The sequence below is a fragment of the Syngnathoides biaculeatus genome, chromosome 10 (genome assembly GCF_019802595.1).
Source record: "Syngnathoides biaculeatus isolate LvHL_M chromosome 10, ASM1980259v1, whole genome shotgun sequence".
In the NCBI taxonomy this organism is placed as follows: domain Eukaryota; kingdom Metazoa; phylum Chordata; class Actinopteri; order Syngnathiformes; family Syngnathidae; genus Syngnathoides; species Syngnathoides biaculeatus.
In genome coordinates, this window is record NC_084649.1 from 21,766,900 (window position 1) to 21,781,169 (window position 14,270).

The 14,270-nt window shown below is 46.9% G+C and overlaps 1 long non-coding RNA gene across 1 annotated transcript; it reads left to right on the forward strand.

Annotated features, from left to right (window-relative positions):
- Window positions 1–317: 317 nt before the first annotated feature.
- On the forward strand, window positions 318–11,752 carry LOC133507538 (uncharacterized). The gene is made up of 3 exons (XR_009796841.1): window positions 318–433; window positions 613–768; window positions 10,741–11,752. It is a non-coding gene; the product is annotated as an uncharacterized LOC133507538 (long non-coding RNA).
- Window positions 11,753–14,270: the final 2,518 nt, after the last annotated feature.

Here is a 14,270-nt window from a genome sequence, read left to right on the forward strand (position 1 = left end):
TCGTCTCTCGTGGTGTGGTTTTGTGTTTGTCTGTTTTTTTCCCCCAAACAATCAAACAGATGAGACAACAAGGTCAATAAACTGGTTGGGTTCTCAGTTGGACTTTTAATTGACGCACTGCCACGTCATCTGCCAATTCTTAGAACAAAATGAAACCTTCAGATTTTGTATTTGGTTGCTCTTTGGTTTTGAATCCGTCCCTCCTGGTTCCCCCTCTGGGATGTTTGAGATGAGCTGCGTCCTCTCAATCAAATGAGTGACCTTCCAATGCAACTGAGCACACAGAGCGACGCTGGAATCATAAATCTATGTTGTCAAAAATCTATGTTGTCTTTGTGACCCTCTGTGAGGAAACTGGATCTATAATTTTTTTGTGTGAATGTGTGTCATTGAGACTACATCAGAGGTGGAGGAGTCGAGTCACCTGAATCAAGTAAGACTGAAGTCGACAATTTTTGGACTTGATGAGCTGAAACGTATGAAAGACTATTTGACGTTGACTTGGTATTTATGAGACTCCGCTTGACTTGATGAGTCTTGCCAATTTTTCTGTTTGTTCGTTTGGTTTCTTTAAGTGCCATTTATCTGGTTTTTCTTTGTTTTTTCTTGTAGCAACCTGCCAGTATGCCACAACGCCGTGCACGGGGCCACATGAAATGAGTACCATGGTGGGAGCTATGTGGATGATTACGTTTGGATTCAAGAATAATGATTTTGATGAAATCTGGGAAAAGAGAACGACAAGACGGAAAGCTTCAAAACTCAAAGGTAAGAGACACAATAATGACTCTAGCGAGCTTCATCGCTCACTATAAAACCCTTACGCTAACGCTAACCCTCACAAAGACAGGTAAGTTACGTTAGCATCACAATTTGGGTCACCGGTATCTGGTCAAACTTAACAATGTTAGCTTGATGTGAGTTAGGCATTAATGTGACAAGACGCTGAAGTTCTAGCCATGATCGAGACCATTGAAAATATGTCATTGTGAATGCTGGTAATGCTAGGTAGATATAATGCGTGAAAAGTGGCTACTGTGCACATGTCTCTTGTGACTGAATAGTATTTTATAAATTATTACCTCCAGTGACAGCAGGGATCTGGCGGAGGAACAATTAGAAAGATGGAGGCACGCACTGGATAGGAGCGGAATGAAAATCAGCCGAAGTAAAACAGAATATATGTGCGGGAATGAGAGGGGCGGAGGAGGAAGAGTGAAGCTCCAGGGAGAAGAGCTGGCGAGGGTGGACGACTTCAAATACTTTGGGTCAACAATACAGAGCAATGGAGAGTGTGGTAAGGAAGTGAAATAAGGGGTGCAAGCGGGGTGGAACAGTTGGCGGAAGGTGTTCTATGTGGCGGAAGAGTCTCCGCTAGGATGAAGGCAAAAGTTTATAAAACAGTGGTGAGGCCGGCCACGATGTACGGATTAGTGACTCATGAGACGACAGGAAGCAGAACTGGAGGTGGCAGAAATGAAGATGTTGAGGTTCTCGAGCAGGTTGGATAGGATGAGAAATGAGCTCATTAGAGGGACAGCCAAAGTTGGATGTTTTGGAGACAAGGTTCGATGGAGCAGACTACGATGGTTTGGACATGCCCAGAGGCGAGAGAGTGAGGAAATTGGTATAAGGGTGCTGAGGATGGAGCTGCCAGGCAAAAGAACGAGAGGAAGACCAAAGAAAAGGGTGAGGGAGGACATGAGGACAGTGAGTGTTAGAGAAGAGGGTGCACGAGATAGGCTCCCTACAAGTAATGACCTGACTTGCATACAATTATGCAGGGGACAGGTTGTCTTTATTTTTACCGCAGTAACTTGCTCGAAACTTGAAGGTTAAATCACGAGTATTACTACGAGCGCCACATATCTGAGTTACTGCCGTCTTTAGAGTGCGGGAGTGCTTTCATCCACTCACGGGGACGGAGGTCAAGAACGAGCTCCACTCCTCCGGCGCGCCCTCACTTCAACCTCCTCGGGCAGCCGTGAGCCGGATAAATGACAAGCTTCACAGACGTCGCTCTCGAGTTCTCTTGACACGGGAGCCGCAGAGAGATCGCAGAGCTCTATTACACAAACAAAGTCTTCCCCGGCGCCGAGGTGCGGGTCACGTGGGGCAGGCGGGCGGCCTCGGTGAACTACACCTGAACTTTTAGCTAAATGGAAACAGACCAAACACATCGCGTGTGCGTCAGGATGAAAGCATCCCTCTGGAGAGCCGTTACTTCGGCCTTCTGCGGAGAGGATGTGGGTTCACGGGAGAGCCTTAAAGCCTCCCCCCTTTTGTTCTGAAAGGCTCCAGTCAGCATGGGTCTGACTCGTTGATGTCATACGGCAAAACCTCACGGCGGGCACATTTCTGCTTGTTTTCTGGAGCTTCACTTCAGTTTACGTAGCGGTCCGAGACGTGTGGGGGGCCTCATTATGTGCGTAATTTTGGTTGTTTTGTTCCACGCTGGCTTTTACGCATCAGCGCGGTGCTTCTGTGTGGTCAATTGACAGCATACCTCATCATATGAAAAGCCTTGGAATGGGTCGGCAACTTCAACTCCTCTTTTTAGACGTTCTACAAAATGCTTCAGTGGATTTTTGTGTTTTATTTCTACGTCAGAATTTACTATTGCTGGACCCGATCAAGGGTTTTCTTGCTTTCCGCCAATTGGTAGCTCATCCCGAGAGTGTTTGATGGGTTTGTTCTTCCACACCCAAATCCTTCATGCACGCCTTCTGAGAACTCGCTTCGTGCACCGGGTAACACAAAAGGTTCAAGAAGTTGGAGTCGTACCATTTTCCGAAATGTTTTTCAGTCTCTTCAAGTGGGAACTCGAGCACACACTTTTGGTCCAGATCTGATTTTAGTAATCTCGTGTTTGTTTGATTTCATTAAGATTTGCAACCATGCTTACACATGCACTGACGTTAACCTTCTGTGTGGTATATACATGGTTGAACTTTGATATATCCATCCATTTTCTTCGCCGCTTATCCTCGCTAGGGTCGCGGGAAGTGCTGGAGCCTATCCCAGTTTTCAACAGGCAGGAGGCGGGGTACACCCTAGACTGATTTCCAGCTAATCACAGGGCACATAGAGACAAACAGTCGCACTCACAATCACACCTAGGGGCAATTTAGTGTCCAATTCATGTTGCATGTTTTTTTGGGATGTGGGAGGAAAGCGGAGTGCCCGGAGAAAACCCACATAGGCACGGGGAGAATGTGCAAACTCCACACAGGTGAGGCCGGGATCGAATGATATAAATCAGATGAAATCTCGAGGATGAATCAGTCTTAGAAAGACCCCCAAAATGATCAAAATGGCCCAAAAATGGCCGATTCATACCATAATGGAAAACTCCTCGTTTTTTTTCTGGAGATTTTGTTGGTTTGTCTACTCATGAACGACACGTGGGCCAGATTTCATCTGGCTCAGTGACACCAACTCCGGGAGCTGGATTTTCACAACTTTCCAGGAACCACAACCAAGTCAATTGGCCACGTTTACGCCAGTAACTCCAGCTAAATGTAATTTTTCAATATGGGAACTGACTCAAAATTTGGATTCATTTGGCCTGTAACCAAAGCAATTTCCTGATACAGCCGATGAGTTCGTGACTGCTGCCCTCACAGTTTAGAATTGTGTCCTGCCGGAGGTTGTGAGTCATTTAAAGTTGTTTTTAGTGACAAACTCAGGCTCCCCCACTCCTCCTCCGAAAGCTGAAGCGAGTATTAAGATGAGCGCGGGTTTCATGTAACAGAATAATTCCCGAAGACCCGCCCACCGGTCTGCCACTGCTGCGCTGCCGGGCTCGGATGAGCCAGACTGGACTGAGATTGAACTGAGTCGAGGAATTCCAACATCTGGCTTGTATCTGCAAGCTTACGGTCATTTGGATGCCGCTGATGATTTCCAGTAGATCCACAAAGGCAGGATTGTTCTGGGCCCGGGCCTTGTGTCTGCCTCGGACTTGGAGGGCGCGGTGCTCTGGCGCCTGACTGCCACAGCTGGGCCCGTCCGTCAAAAAAAAAAAAAAAAAAAAAAACCTTAGAATGACACATAATCCGTGCAAGAGAGAGCGGAAGGTTGCCATCATCAAAAAGGCCTTCATAAAAGACACTCAGACAGGAAAACAAAATGAACTGCGGCTTATGAAGTCACGACACTTGGGAAAATGACAAACACGTTAACCTGGGCCGGCCAAAGGAACTCCTCCGCTCCCCCGCCGCCAAAGTCCCCGAGCGGCGCGGCAAGTTTGACAATCGGGTTCAACGCCAGGTCAAGCTCCGGGTTTGACAATGGGCCAAGCCCGTCTTCAATGGGAATAAAGCAGACGGCTTTCCCACAAAGAGCTCAGTCACTCAGAGGGGAATCTGGCTTAGTGGCCTCTCCTATTTAAAACCACACTGAGCGGAATTAAAGACAATCTCTCTCGCTTGCGTTTTGCGCCGAAAGTGCCGTCAGCGGCGGCGAGGACCGCGGTCTCGCTCGGTTCCAGCACCTCCGAAAGTCCCCTCGCTTCCTCACATGCGTATTTACATTGAACGTGTCTCCTCTATGTAAACCTCGCCAGCGCTGGTGTGAAAACAAGACGTCACCCGTACCGTACGCGCGTCGCGACACTGTTTGGTCGAACCCGAAAAAAGGCCCGAGGCAGGATTCTCTCGTGCGTGCTGGTTATTTGCGGTACGCACACACACATATGTGAGGACAGAGTGTGCGTGTGTTTGTGTATGTGCGTGTGCTGCATGGCAGAGGGACATGGATCTTGCACGCCGAGTGTGTGAACTCTGGCTGAACCCCTGGGTGTACTGTTTCAGGCACGCTCTGACAACCTCGCCCCAATGACCCGGCTCGCGACTGCACAGTTCATGGGGAGGTCCTCTGCTCATGAACAGAAACCAAGCTCACAAACCCGCCCCCACCTCCACCCCTTTGTGCCCCCTCCAACTTCCCCTCGCACCCTCCCTCTCCCCTCTCAACTTCTCCCAACCTCTCCCTTTATGCTGTTTACTTCGCCTGCCCCTCCTGCCTCCTCCTCCTCCTCCTCCTCGCTCTCCATTTCTATCACACTCTTGTCAACAAGACACTCTGTCTGCTGGCATCTGCCCGCCAACGTACAGACAAAGCGTCTTGAAATTCCAGACGTCCCTAACATGCTTATCGGCTTTTGGAAATGACGAGCCCCCCCCCCAAACCCCACCCCTTCAAGCGCACTCATAAAAACAATCGTCATTAAGATGGAATCTTTTGAATTTAAGGGAAATATAAATGCTGACTCAGAAAAGAGTCGCAGAATATCAGCGCTTATCAGTTAAATTGGTTCAAGTTGCAGCAGCACAGTCGCTGAATGGCTCGCAGGGTTTGAATCCCGGCATTCCTGCGTAAAAGGTTTAGGTTTACTCCCTATGCCTACGTTTGTTTTCGCTGGGTATTGCTGTGCCCCCCCCCCCCCCCCCTGCGCACCAAAAAACATGCACAGTAGCTTAGTTGAAAACTGAAAGTTGATGACTGAGAATCATAGATTGCATTTGGAGTATGCGCCCTGGTGAACAGTCCAAGGGTGGACCTCGCCTATCAGTTCCAGCTCAACCGCCACACGAATGAAGTAGTATAGGAAGTGGATGGTTTACTGTTGTAGTTGTTTTCTTTTCTTTATTTACCACCAAGCGCCACCCAATCGTGCAATTAACTTCCAATTTGTGGTTGGTCTACCAAAAGGAGGTTTAGGGTTAGGTAGGGGAAGCTGAGCCTTCCCATCCTGGTGTCCAGGGCAAGCGCCCCTTCCCTCAGGACGGGAACGAAACGCACGGTCCATTCTCCTGTGCCCAATTCAAGGCGGTGCCCCCCTGCGGTGGTGGTCGCGGCGACGCCCGTGGCGCTCGACAGCATGTGGGCCGGGCCCCACCTCACGACGCCTTCGAGTGCGTCATCACGGTTGTTACAACAAGTCTTTGCAGTGTAAAACCTGGTGGGAATTTGTTATTTTGGAGAGACAATGTGTACGAGGTGGGGAAAAAAAGCACTTACACAGGGGGGGAGGATTCACCCACAAAAGAATGAGACACAAAAACAATGCAGGTTGCCCAAAAAAAAGGCAAAATGCAGGAAAAAAAAATGCAGATATATGGTCAAAAAAAGGTTGACAAAAAGTGGATGAAAGAAGTGAAGTACAACTGATGCAAAACACAAGCCAATATTCTCTCTCTACCAAAAAAAAAAGGAAGAAAAAGATGGGGGGGCCTCCCCAGCAAAAAGGAATTACAACCCTGGAGGCCTAAAATCTGGTCGAAGAGTTGCTTTGCTGGACGGGTTCCTGTATGCCCTAAACGGACAACGTTTCGACCGTGTTGATCTTTGTCAAGTCCTTTTCCAATTTTCAGCAGTAGCGTCTTGTCCGTGTGGTTCCTCAGGCGATCAAAGTTGAACTTGAGTTTCACTACCAAAAGGGGGTTTAGGTTTCGGGTTAGGGTAGTGGTTAGGGTTAGGCAATCCAAGCTAGGCCGTGGGCCTGATTACACCTGACGTCCTGTGAATTCGGCTCGCGTAAACGCGCCTGTGAGTGTTACAAAGAAATAGAAACCATCCACGGTTGAAAAAGTAAATGGTACGATCAGCCCCGCATAGATATCAAACGTGACAATTGCTGCTTCCTCCAGATCACAATCACCTTGCACGGTAGAAGTAGTCCAAAAAGGGTCGATAGCAAGCTCAGATGGAAGTCATGATTGTCACCACCTCCCCCGATAGTGGTAACGAAAACAACCCGGAAAGTTTACACAACGACCCGTCACGAATTTCATGACGTGTGTCATATCCAGTCCAACATGTCCGGGACACGCTCGGTCGCGCACAGCACCGACTGTTGCGAGTGAATCATAAAGGTCGACATCACAGAGTCAGGATGTTGTTGAGCTGCACGCTGACGTTTTCTTCGTCCCCTGCAATGAGTCAGGGATGGTTTCATCCCTCACTTCCCTCTCTGATTTGGGAGGGTTTATTATTCCCGCCCGGGAGACGCTCCGTTTGGATGAGTAAAGCTGAGTTTACTGACTCATCAATAATCTCAACTCGAATGAGTCCGACGTCACCGCTGACCGGCGCATCCCCCAATAAACAAACACTTCCCCGACTGTCAAGCAAAAAATCCAAAATGTCACGGGGGGGGGGGGGGGGGGTCTTCAAACCCCACCAGTTGGCGTGTCATTAACTCCCTGCCAACCTTTCACTCAGGCTGATGCTTGACATTATGGGAGGGACCACTTATCCACTCAAAGGCCCCCACGCTGGGCGGCCTGTGCAAATTGTCTGATGAGTTGGCCACCCCGGACTTGCCGTTTGCTCTGTAGCTATCCAGTGAGAGATGGGCCTCGTTTGACATGTTGGGGATTGTTCCAAATGCTTGCAGCTCGCCACATGGCCGCATTTTAAGACACTTTAAACCCACAAAAAGATGTTTTTATCACTATATATTTGCAGGGTTTTTTTCTTTTTCTTCTGCGGAACGTCAATCCATTTATTTGCTGACAAAGTCATTTGCTTATTTATTCATTGCCACTTCAGAAAGACCCTTAAAAGCCATATTTAAAGCTTCCACAATGGTGATTCAACAGAACAGGTTTGAAGTTGATTCTCTACTGCGTATTCCAGATAATATTGCGGTATGTTTTTTTTTCCCAAATGCGTCAGACCGGTCCAAGAGAGTTTTACAGATAGGTCGCAACTATTTCACGCGAGGATATGTACGCGGAATTAAGATTTTGGACGGAGCAGGACGCAATGTAAGAGTTACAGCGAAATGTTGAAGATCGATTAAAAAACACAAAGTTCATATTGAAATCAAAGAGGATAAAATAGTGGAATCGTACTGCGCATGTAAAGCAGGGGGAGTACTTTTTTACTTGGAAAGATCACGAGTAATATCATTGTAGTCTTTAGAAGTGAGTGGCTGTATTCATTTGACTTGGCTCGTAATCGAATCCAGTGCTCTGTCTTAAAAGTCCGATATGACAGAAATAGGCTAACATTTCTCTTGCATGACATCGCGCATTTACGTATCCCTAACCCGACTCTTCGGCATAAAACATTACACACTTCGTTCGGCAGGTCAGTGATACACTAACAAAGTGAAAGTTATTCTCCTGCAATATATAAAGCACTGATAATAATTCAATCAAACTCCGAGAAGATATTTCTCCCTCACTTACCTTCGAACATACAGCCTTGTGCTTGCTCTTGTTCACATCGAGTTGTACGTGCGCTCTTCCTCGAGCCTTAATCCAATGTAGACACTTTGTCAACTGTGTTTTAGGCTTTGGAAAATGAATCAACCAGCCCCCTTGTAAGCTAGTTCCCCAAGCGCATCTGAGGACCATTTTCTTTGTAACATTAACTTTTCCAAGCGCACACTACTGGCAATCAGCATCGCTTGTGGGATAATACGGCGAGAGGGGCGTGTTAAGACAATGTGGCTATCTGATTGGCTATTATTGTACGAGCGATTGACAGGTTGGAAAGGTCCGTTGGTCTCAAGGAAGTACGGGTATGTGTTGAAGCGATACATTTTGACTGAGGGACAGGTTTTGTATGGCGGGGGAGTAGCAAAGTTTAGCCTGGGTTGCCAGTTTTGTCCTGCTGAGCTCAAACAGTGAGCGACTTGTTTTTAATGTCTGAGTCGTCAGACGATTTTGAAAGAATATTCCAGGGTTAGGGTTATCTTGGCTTCTAATATCAGCAATCATAAACATTTCTGGGAGGCATCAATTACTTACTTTGACTCTCCGCAATTCCATTCGCTCAGTCGACATACATTACTCCTCTCTCTATGATTTATGACCCGCTTCTATTTTTTTGTTCCACCCTGATGTTGGGTAAATACAGTGATTGATAACGTGCGCATTTACCCAATTAACGCAAATAATGTTCTGTCGTGTCGGCGTAAAAAAAGAAACACTTCAACTGCAAATGACAGCAAAAGTTTAGCCAATGAAATACTGTGAAAAATTTGTGGCACAGACATTTAAATAAAGGAAGCGATTGCCGGGTAATTAAATTCACTTCAACCAAAAGGGAAAATTAATCCGCTCAGGTCAACTCAGACCTGTGTAATATTTAAAATGCGTACTGTTTATTTGTTATAGTTCATTTTCGGGGGTTTTACTGTCAGACGTTGAAATATGTATAAAGTTGTTTGCATATTCATTGCCCGTGTTTATTGTGGAAGAAAATAGAGGTAGTTCTAATGATTATTTTTATTATTTTCTTCTTTTTGTGTGTATTTTTCATGATTGTTTTGTACAGCAAAAACTGGACATCCATGCATCCATTTTCTTCACCGCTTATCCTCACGGGGGTCGCGGGGAGTGCTGGAGCCTATCCTAGCTGTCGACAGGCAGGAGGCGGGGTACACCCTGAACTGGTGCCCAGCCAATCACAGGGCACATCGAGACAAACAGCCGCACTTGGAATCACACCTTGAGGCAATTTAGAGTGTCCAATTAATGTTGCATTAATATTTCCCCACATTGTCACAACAGGCACTCGAAAGTGGTCACGGAAGCACGAAGCCCTGCCCACACGCTGTCTGTAAAGCCAGACTTTTTTTCCCCTCCCCCTTTTTTGTACTTCCATCTTTCTCTCCATGACACGCGCGCACTTGTGGCCGACCACGAGGCGCTCTAAAGCGGTGACGCCAGAAGGCTACCCGAAGGGAAGGCGTACTTTAGGGGTATTGGCAGGGCAAGCTGGCTAAATGAACGTTGGCTTTGCGTTGTGCAACTGCCGATGCGAGCAAAGGGGATCAAGTTCTTGTTGAAGCAGGGGAAGGGCGACTTATACCAGAGTCCAAAGTGCGTCACATGACCAAACAAATCGGATAGCTGAAACAGTAAAAACAGTTTAACGGTGTTGACGGCTATTTTGGGGATATCGCATCTGCTGTGGGTCAAAAAATTCCGGCAGATCTTCTTTTTTGCGCAAGCGCTAGGCTAATTAGCCTGCCAGTTACATCGTGGCGGAAGAAAGCCGAGCTATACTCACGCCTGCTCAGACCGCGTCGAAATAATAGCGCAAAGTAGGTTGGTGGTCTTGCAATTTTGGTGAAGTTGACGCAGGGAGAACTCCGTGGACATATTTAAGTCACCAGCATATGTTCTGGATAGCCACATGGTGAGAGAAAGTGATCACTTGTGTGGATTGGAATTTCCCGCCGTGGTCTTCCCGTTCAGTTGAGCCACGTTTAAAGGGATTGAGAGCGACCGCTTTGATTGGCTGCGAATTGACGTCGACCGTCAACACTCCCGCGGTGACACATGCTCTCCACCGTCAGATCCGCCGGGCTACGATTGTCTACGAAATTACTGACACCGGACCGACCCCCATCAGGTCCACACTTCTGCCGGCCTACATCTCTACAATTGAGTATTATGTAGTTCTAATTCTTTGAGGAATTATTTGAAAAAAAAAAATACTTGGAAACATATTTTTTAAAAAAATCAAAAATATCAAAGCTAAATAAATGGAGACTAGTAAATGGTTTGATGACATGTATTCGGAATAATATTTTTTGTAAAGCTACGGATGAGAATCACTGCAACGGCATCCCAAAATCAAAAACATAATTGACTTACTAATATGACTTTTGTGTCAGAGGTGGCTCGCCTTCACCCTCCGACCCTTAGAATGACCTGCGTTTACCTATTTCTCCCACCCCACCCCCCCCCCCCCCCCACCCCCCCCCCCCCACAGCAGCAGCAGCACCACCACCACCAGTACACTCCCCACACTCAACAGAACCCCCGCTGGAAACGGGTTTGTGTTTCAGGGCCCCCGGGGGGGGGGGCTGGCAGCAGGGGCTGGAGGCCGTCAAGAGCAGGCCCCCTTCAGCCATGGACAGCTCCTCCGCTCTCGCAGAGTCAGCAAGGGAAAGACCTGAACTTGGAATGACCCCGCCAAGCAAAGTCCCCGATGGGTTCATCTGCAGGCCACAGCTCCGGTTCCCCTCACCCCTAATTTTTTTTTTTTTTTTTTTTTTTTTGGAGGGGAGGGCAGGCTGTTTTTACAACTTGACCAATACATTTTCCAGAGCAACAATAACCCCTGCTTCACTCCTCTCCCGAAGAGGAAAGGCCTGCTAAGTTTACATCCGATGTCCTCCTTACACCTGCCAGACGAGATTTTACTGAGCTTATGATCAGCGCTTTTATTGGTCATAACAACAACATTGGTTGAACTTTTTACCTTTGCTGTGTCAGCAAAATGCAAGCAAATGTGTGATTTCAGAGCAGAACTCCCTTTTCTGATGGACTTTTTCAGGATGCTTTTTGTATTTTTGATGCGCAAGTGAATAAGTTGGTCAATTACTGGCTTTTCCTTTGCACTTAAAATTTGGAAAATGGGTTACTTTGTATTATTTTTAGCATAAAATGCTGTTATACGCCCCCCCCCCCCCTTCAAGATATTGAGAGATTTAGCATTAGGTGTTACATCTGGGCGGCATTGTGTCTCAGCTGGTAAAGCGTAAAGCCTCACAGTTCTGAGGACCCGGGTTCGATCCCGGCCCCGTCTGCGTGGAGTTTGCATGTTCTCCCCGTGGGTGGGTTTTCTCCGGGCACTCCAGTTTGCACCATTAATTGGACACTCTAAATTCCCTCTCGGTGTGATTGTGAGTGCGAATGGTTGTTCGTCTGTATGTGCCCTGCGATTGGCTGGCAACCAGTTCAGGGTGTACCCCGCCTCCTGCCCGTTGGCAGCTGGGATAGGCTCCAGCACTCCCTGCGACCCTTGTGAGGATAAGCGGCAAAGAAAACGAATATACGTTATCTCTGAAGTTGGCAAATTTTTAAGTTGACGCCAGTGTGACGGTCTGAGCACATCTGGTGTTGCAGAGTCTCTCTCAGTAATCCGCATGCACGTATATTAATTATTATTTTATTTTTATTATATTACGTTTTGTAAACTTCCATCCATTCCGAAACATCCCCATCCATGCTTCAACATGTGCCATTCGACAACTTGTCGCCGAGTGTTCACGTTCGCTATGGACGTCTTAGAAAGACGAACACAGCAAACGTACATATATGTGAATATCATATTTATCAATTTTTGTTTTAAGGTTAGGTTATAACGTACGTTAGCTCCCTCTATGTAGAAGAAGGGGAACTATGAGACCGGTAGATTTCCCAGTAAACGTCGGCTACGTACCCAGAGTTCCCCTGTTAGGAACGGATGCGCATTCATCACAAGGAGACTTTTCAGCACGGGGGACCGCTCAGACCGTCACAGCGGCAAACGGCGTCGGTACCTTCCGCAATCGACGAAAACAGGAACTAGAGTCAGGTTTGTAACACAGTGGGTTCGGAAAGAACCATCAAGAAGTGAACATTTGCCTTTAACTTTTCCTGCCAATATTCAAACAATATTCTCTATCGGATATTAATTAGTCTTCAATGGCACACACACAGATATCAACTGTTCCATTACTTACGATAGTGTTGCGCATACAGTTTGCAATATTGCAGTAAACGTCAGCTGGGATAGGCTCAGTCATTTTTGCCACCGGTCACACCGTAGTTAGGACTTCCCTAAGAGGCCCATTGTGACGTTGAAGCCGTATGAAGGAATTCTCCTCACATATAATTCGAGATATGCAGCAAATTGATGAATAATTGCTTGTAAAATCAGAAGCCTCTTAAAAAAAAGTTTTTAACTGCTCCAGGCTTGGTAACAAAAATGCTTCCAATATCTCAACTTTAATACATTGTAGCATGATTAGCAATTTTGATATGCATCTGAAGGCCGCATAAAATAAGATGGCAGGATGGATTTGGCCCCCGGGCCACTGGTTTGACTCCAGCGCTATCAACACGGACAGGCGAACTTATTTTGCAAGGGTTTTCCATCCAGCCATTTTCTTAGCCGCTTATCCTCACGAGGGTCGCGTGGAGTGCTGGTGCCTATCCCAGCTGTCAACGAGCAGGAAGCGGGGTACACCCTGAACTGGTTGCCAGCCAATCGCAGCCAAACCGTCGCCCCCATTTAGTGTGTCCAATGAATTTTGCATGTTTTTTTTTTTTAAACCCACGCAGGCACGGCGAGAATATGTAAACTCCATAAAATTATCATGAAATGTATCATTTCAGTGTGCAGATTTTGCTTTACAGAGAGTATAAAAGTCATCATTCTCGTGGAGCCATTTCCCGCATCGTTTTTTTTTTTTTTTTTTTTCTTCCAAAAATAAAAATGATGCTGTTGCACTGCCTTGTGGACCCAAACTGTTATTACATGATTGTAAGCTGTGCGCGAGGGTGGTTCGAGGCTAGCAACATCGTAAGAATTTGTACGTAAATAGAATTCGCAGTAGTGTGTCACGAACCTAGAATTGCAGTCACTGGAGAGATGAGAAAACTTATAGATCATAAATTTAAAACATTAAATGTTCCCCTTAACCCCCTCCTGAGTTTTTAGGAAGAATAAATACCTGTCTTAAAACTGATGGTGTGAGTTTTTTGATTGTTTTACATGGATTGTATTTGAGTTTATAAAGGAAACATATTAATTCCAGTTGGATCAGGACGAACATGTGTAACTGGATTTGACCCTGTGTGGTCTTTTTTCCAAACTTTTAAAAAAAAAATTAATGTAATTCTGATTCCTTTTTGACAGAGAAGATTGGATTTTTGATCACCCGAATGTTCTTATTTTGTTTGGTTGAGATCCGATCAGGTGGGTCGCTGTAATTAGTTCTCACTGTTTTCTTCTGGAGGCAGGCCTGGAAGTGGGGCTCGAAGGGGAACGGCCAGGCACAACCTGAAAGGGTAACGTGGCTCCCCCCTTCCAATGACTCCACCACCTGTGGGAGGGGGCGTAAGGTTCGGGTGCACTGTGAACTGGCCAGTGGGTGAATGCAGGGATCTTGGTGATCTGATCCCTGGCTAGAAAACTGATTATAGGGATGTGGAATGTCACATCTCTGGCAGGGAAGGATCCCGAGCTGGTGTGTGAGGTCAAGAAGTTCTGACTAGATGTACTCGGACTTGCCTCCACACACCCCTTGGGTTCTGGGACCAGTCCTCTTGAGAGGGTGGCATCCCTCCGCCTTAAGGTGGGGGGGACGAGTCCTGCCACCTGCCGATGCCATCAAACAGCAGTTTAGAACACCCTCCCTTTTTGGAGTCCTTGGAGGGGTTGCTGGAGGGTGCTGCAATCTGTTCGAGGATTTGCTTGGTGGTCGTGTCATCCGATTTACAGATGCATTTCTTGGACACTCGGGTGAAGAG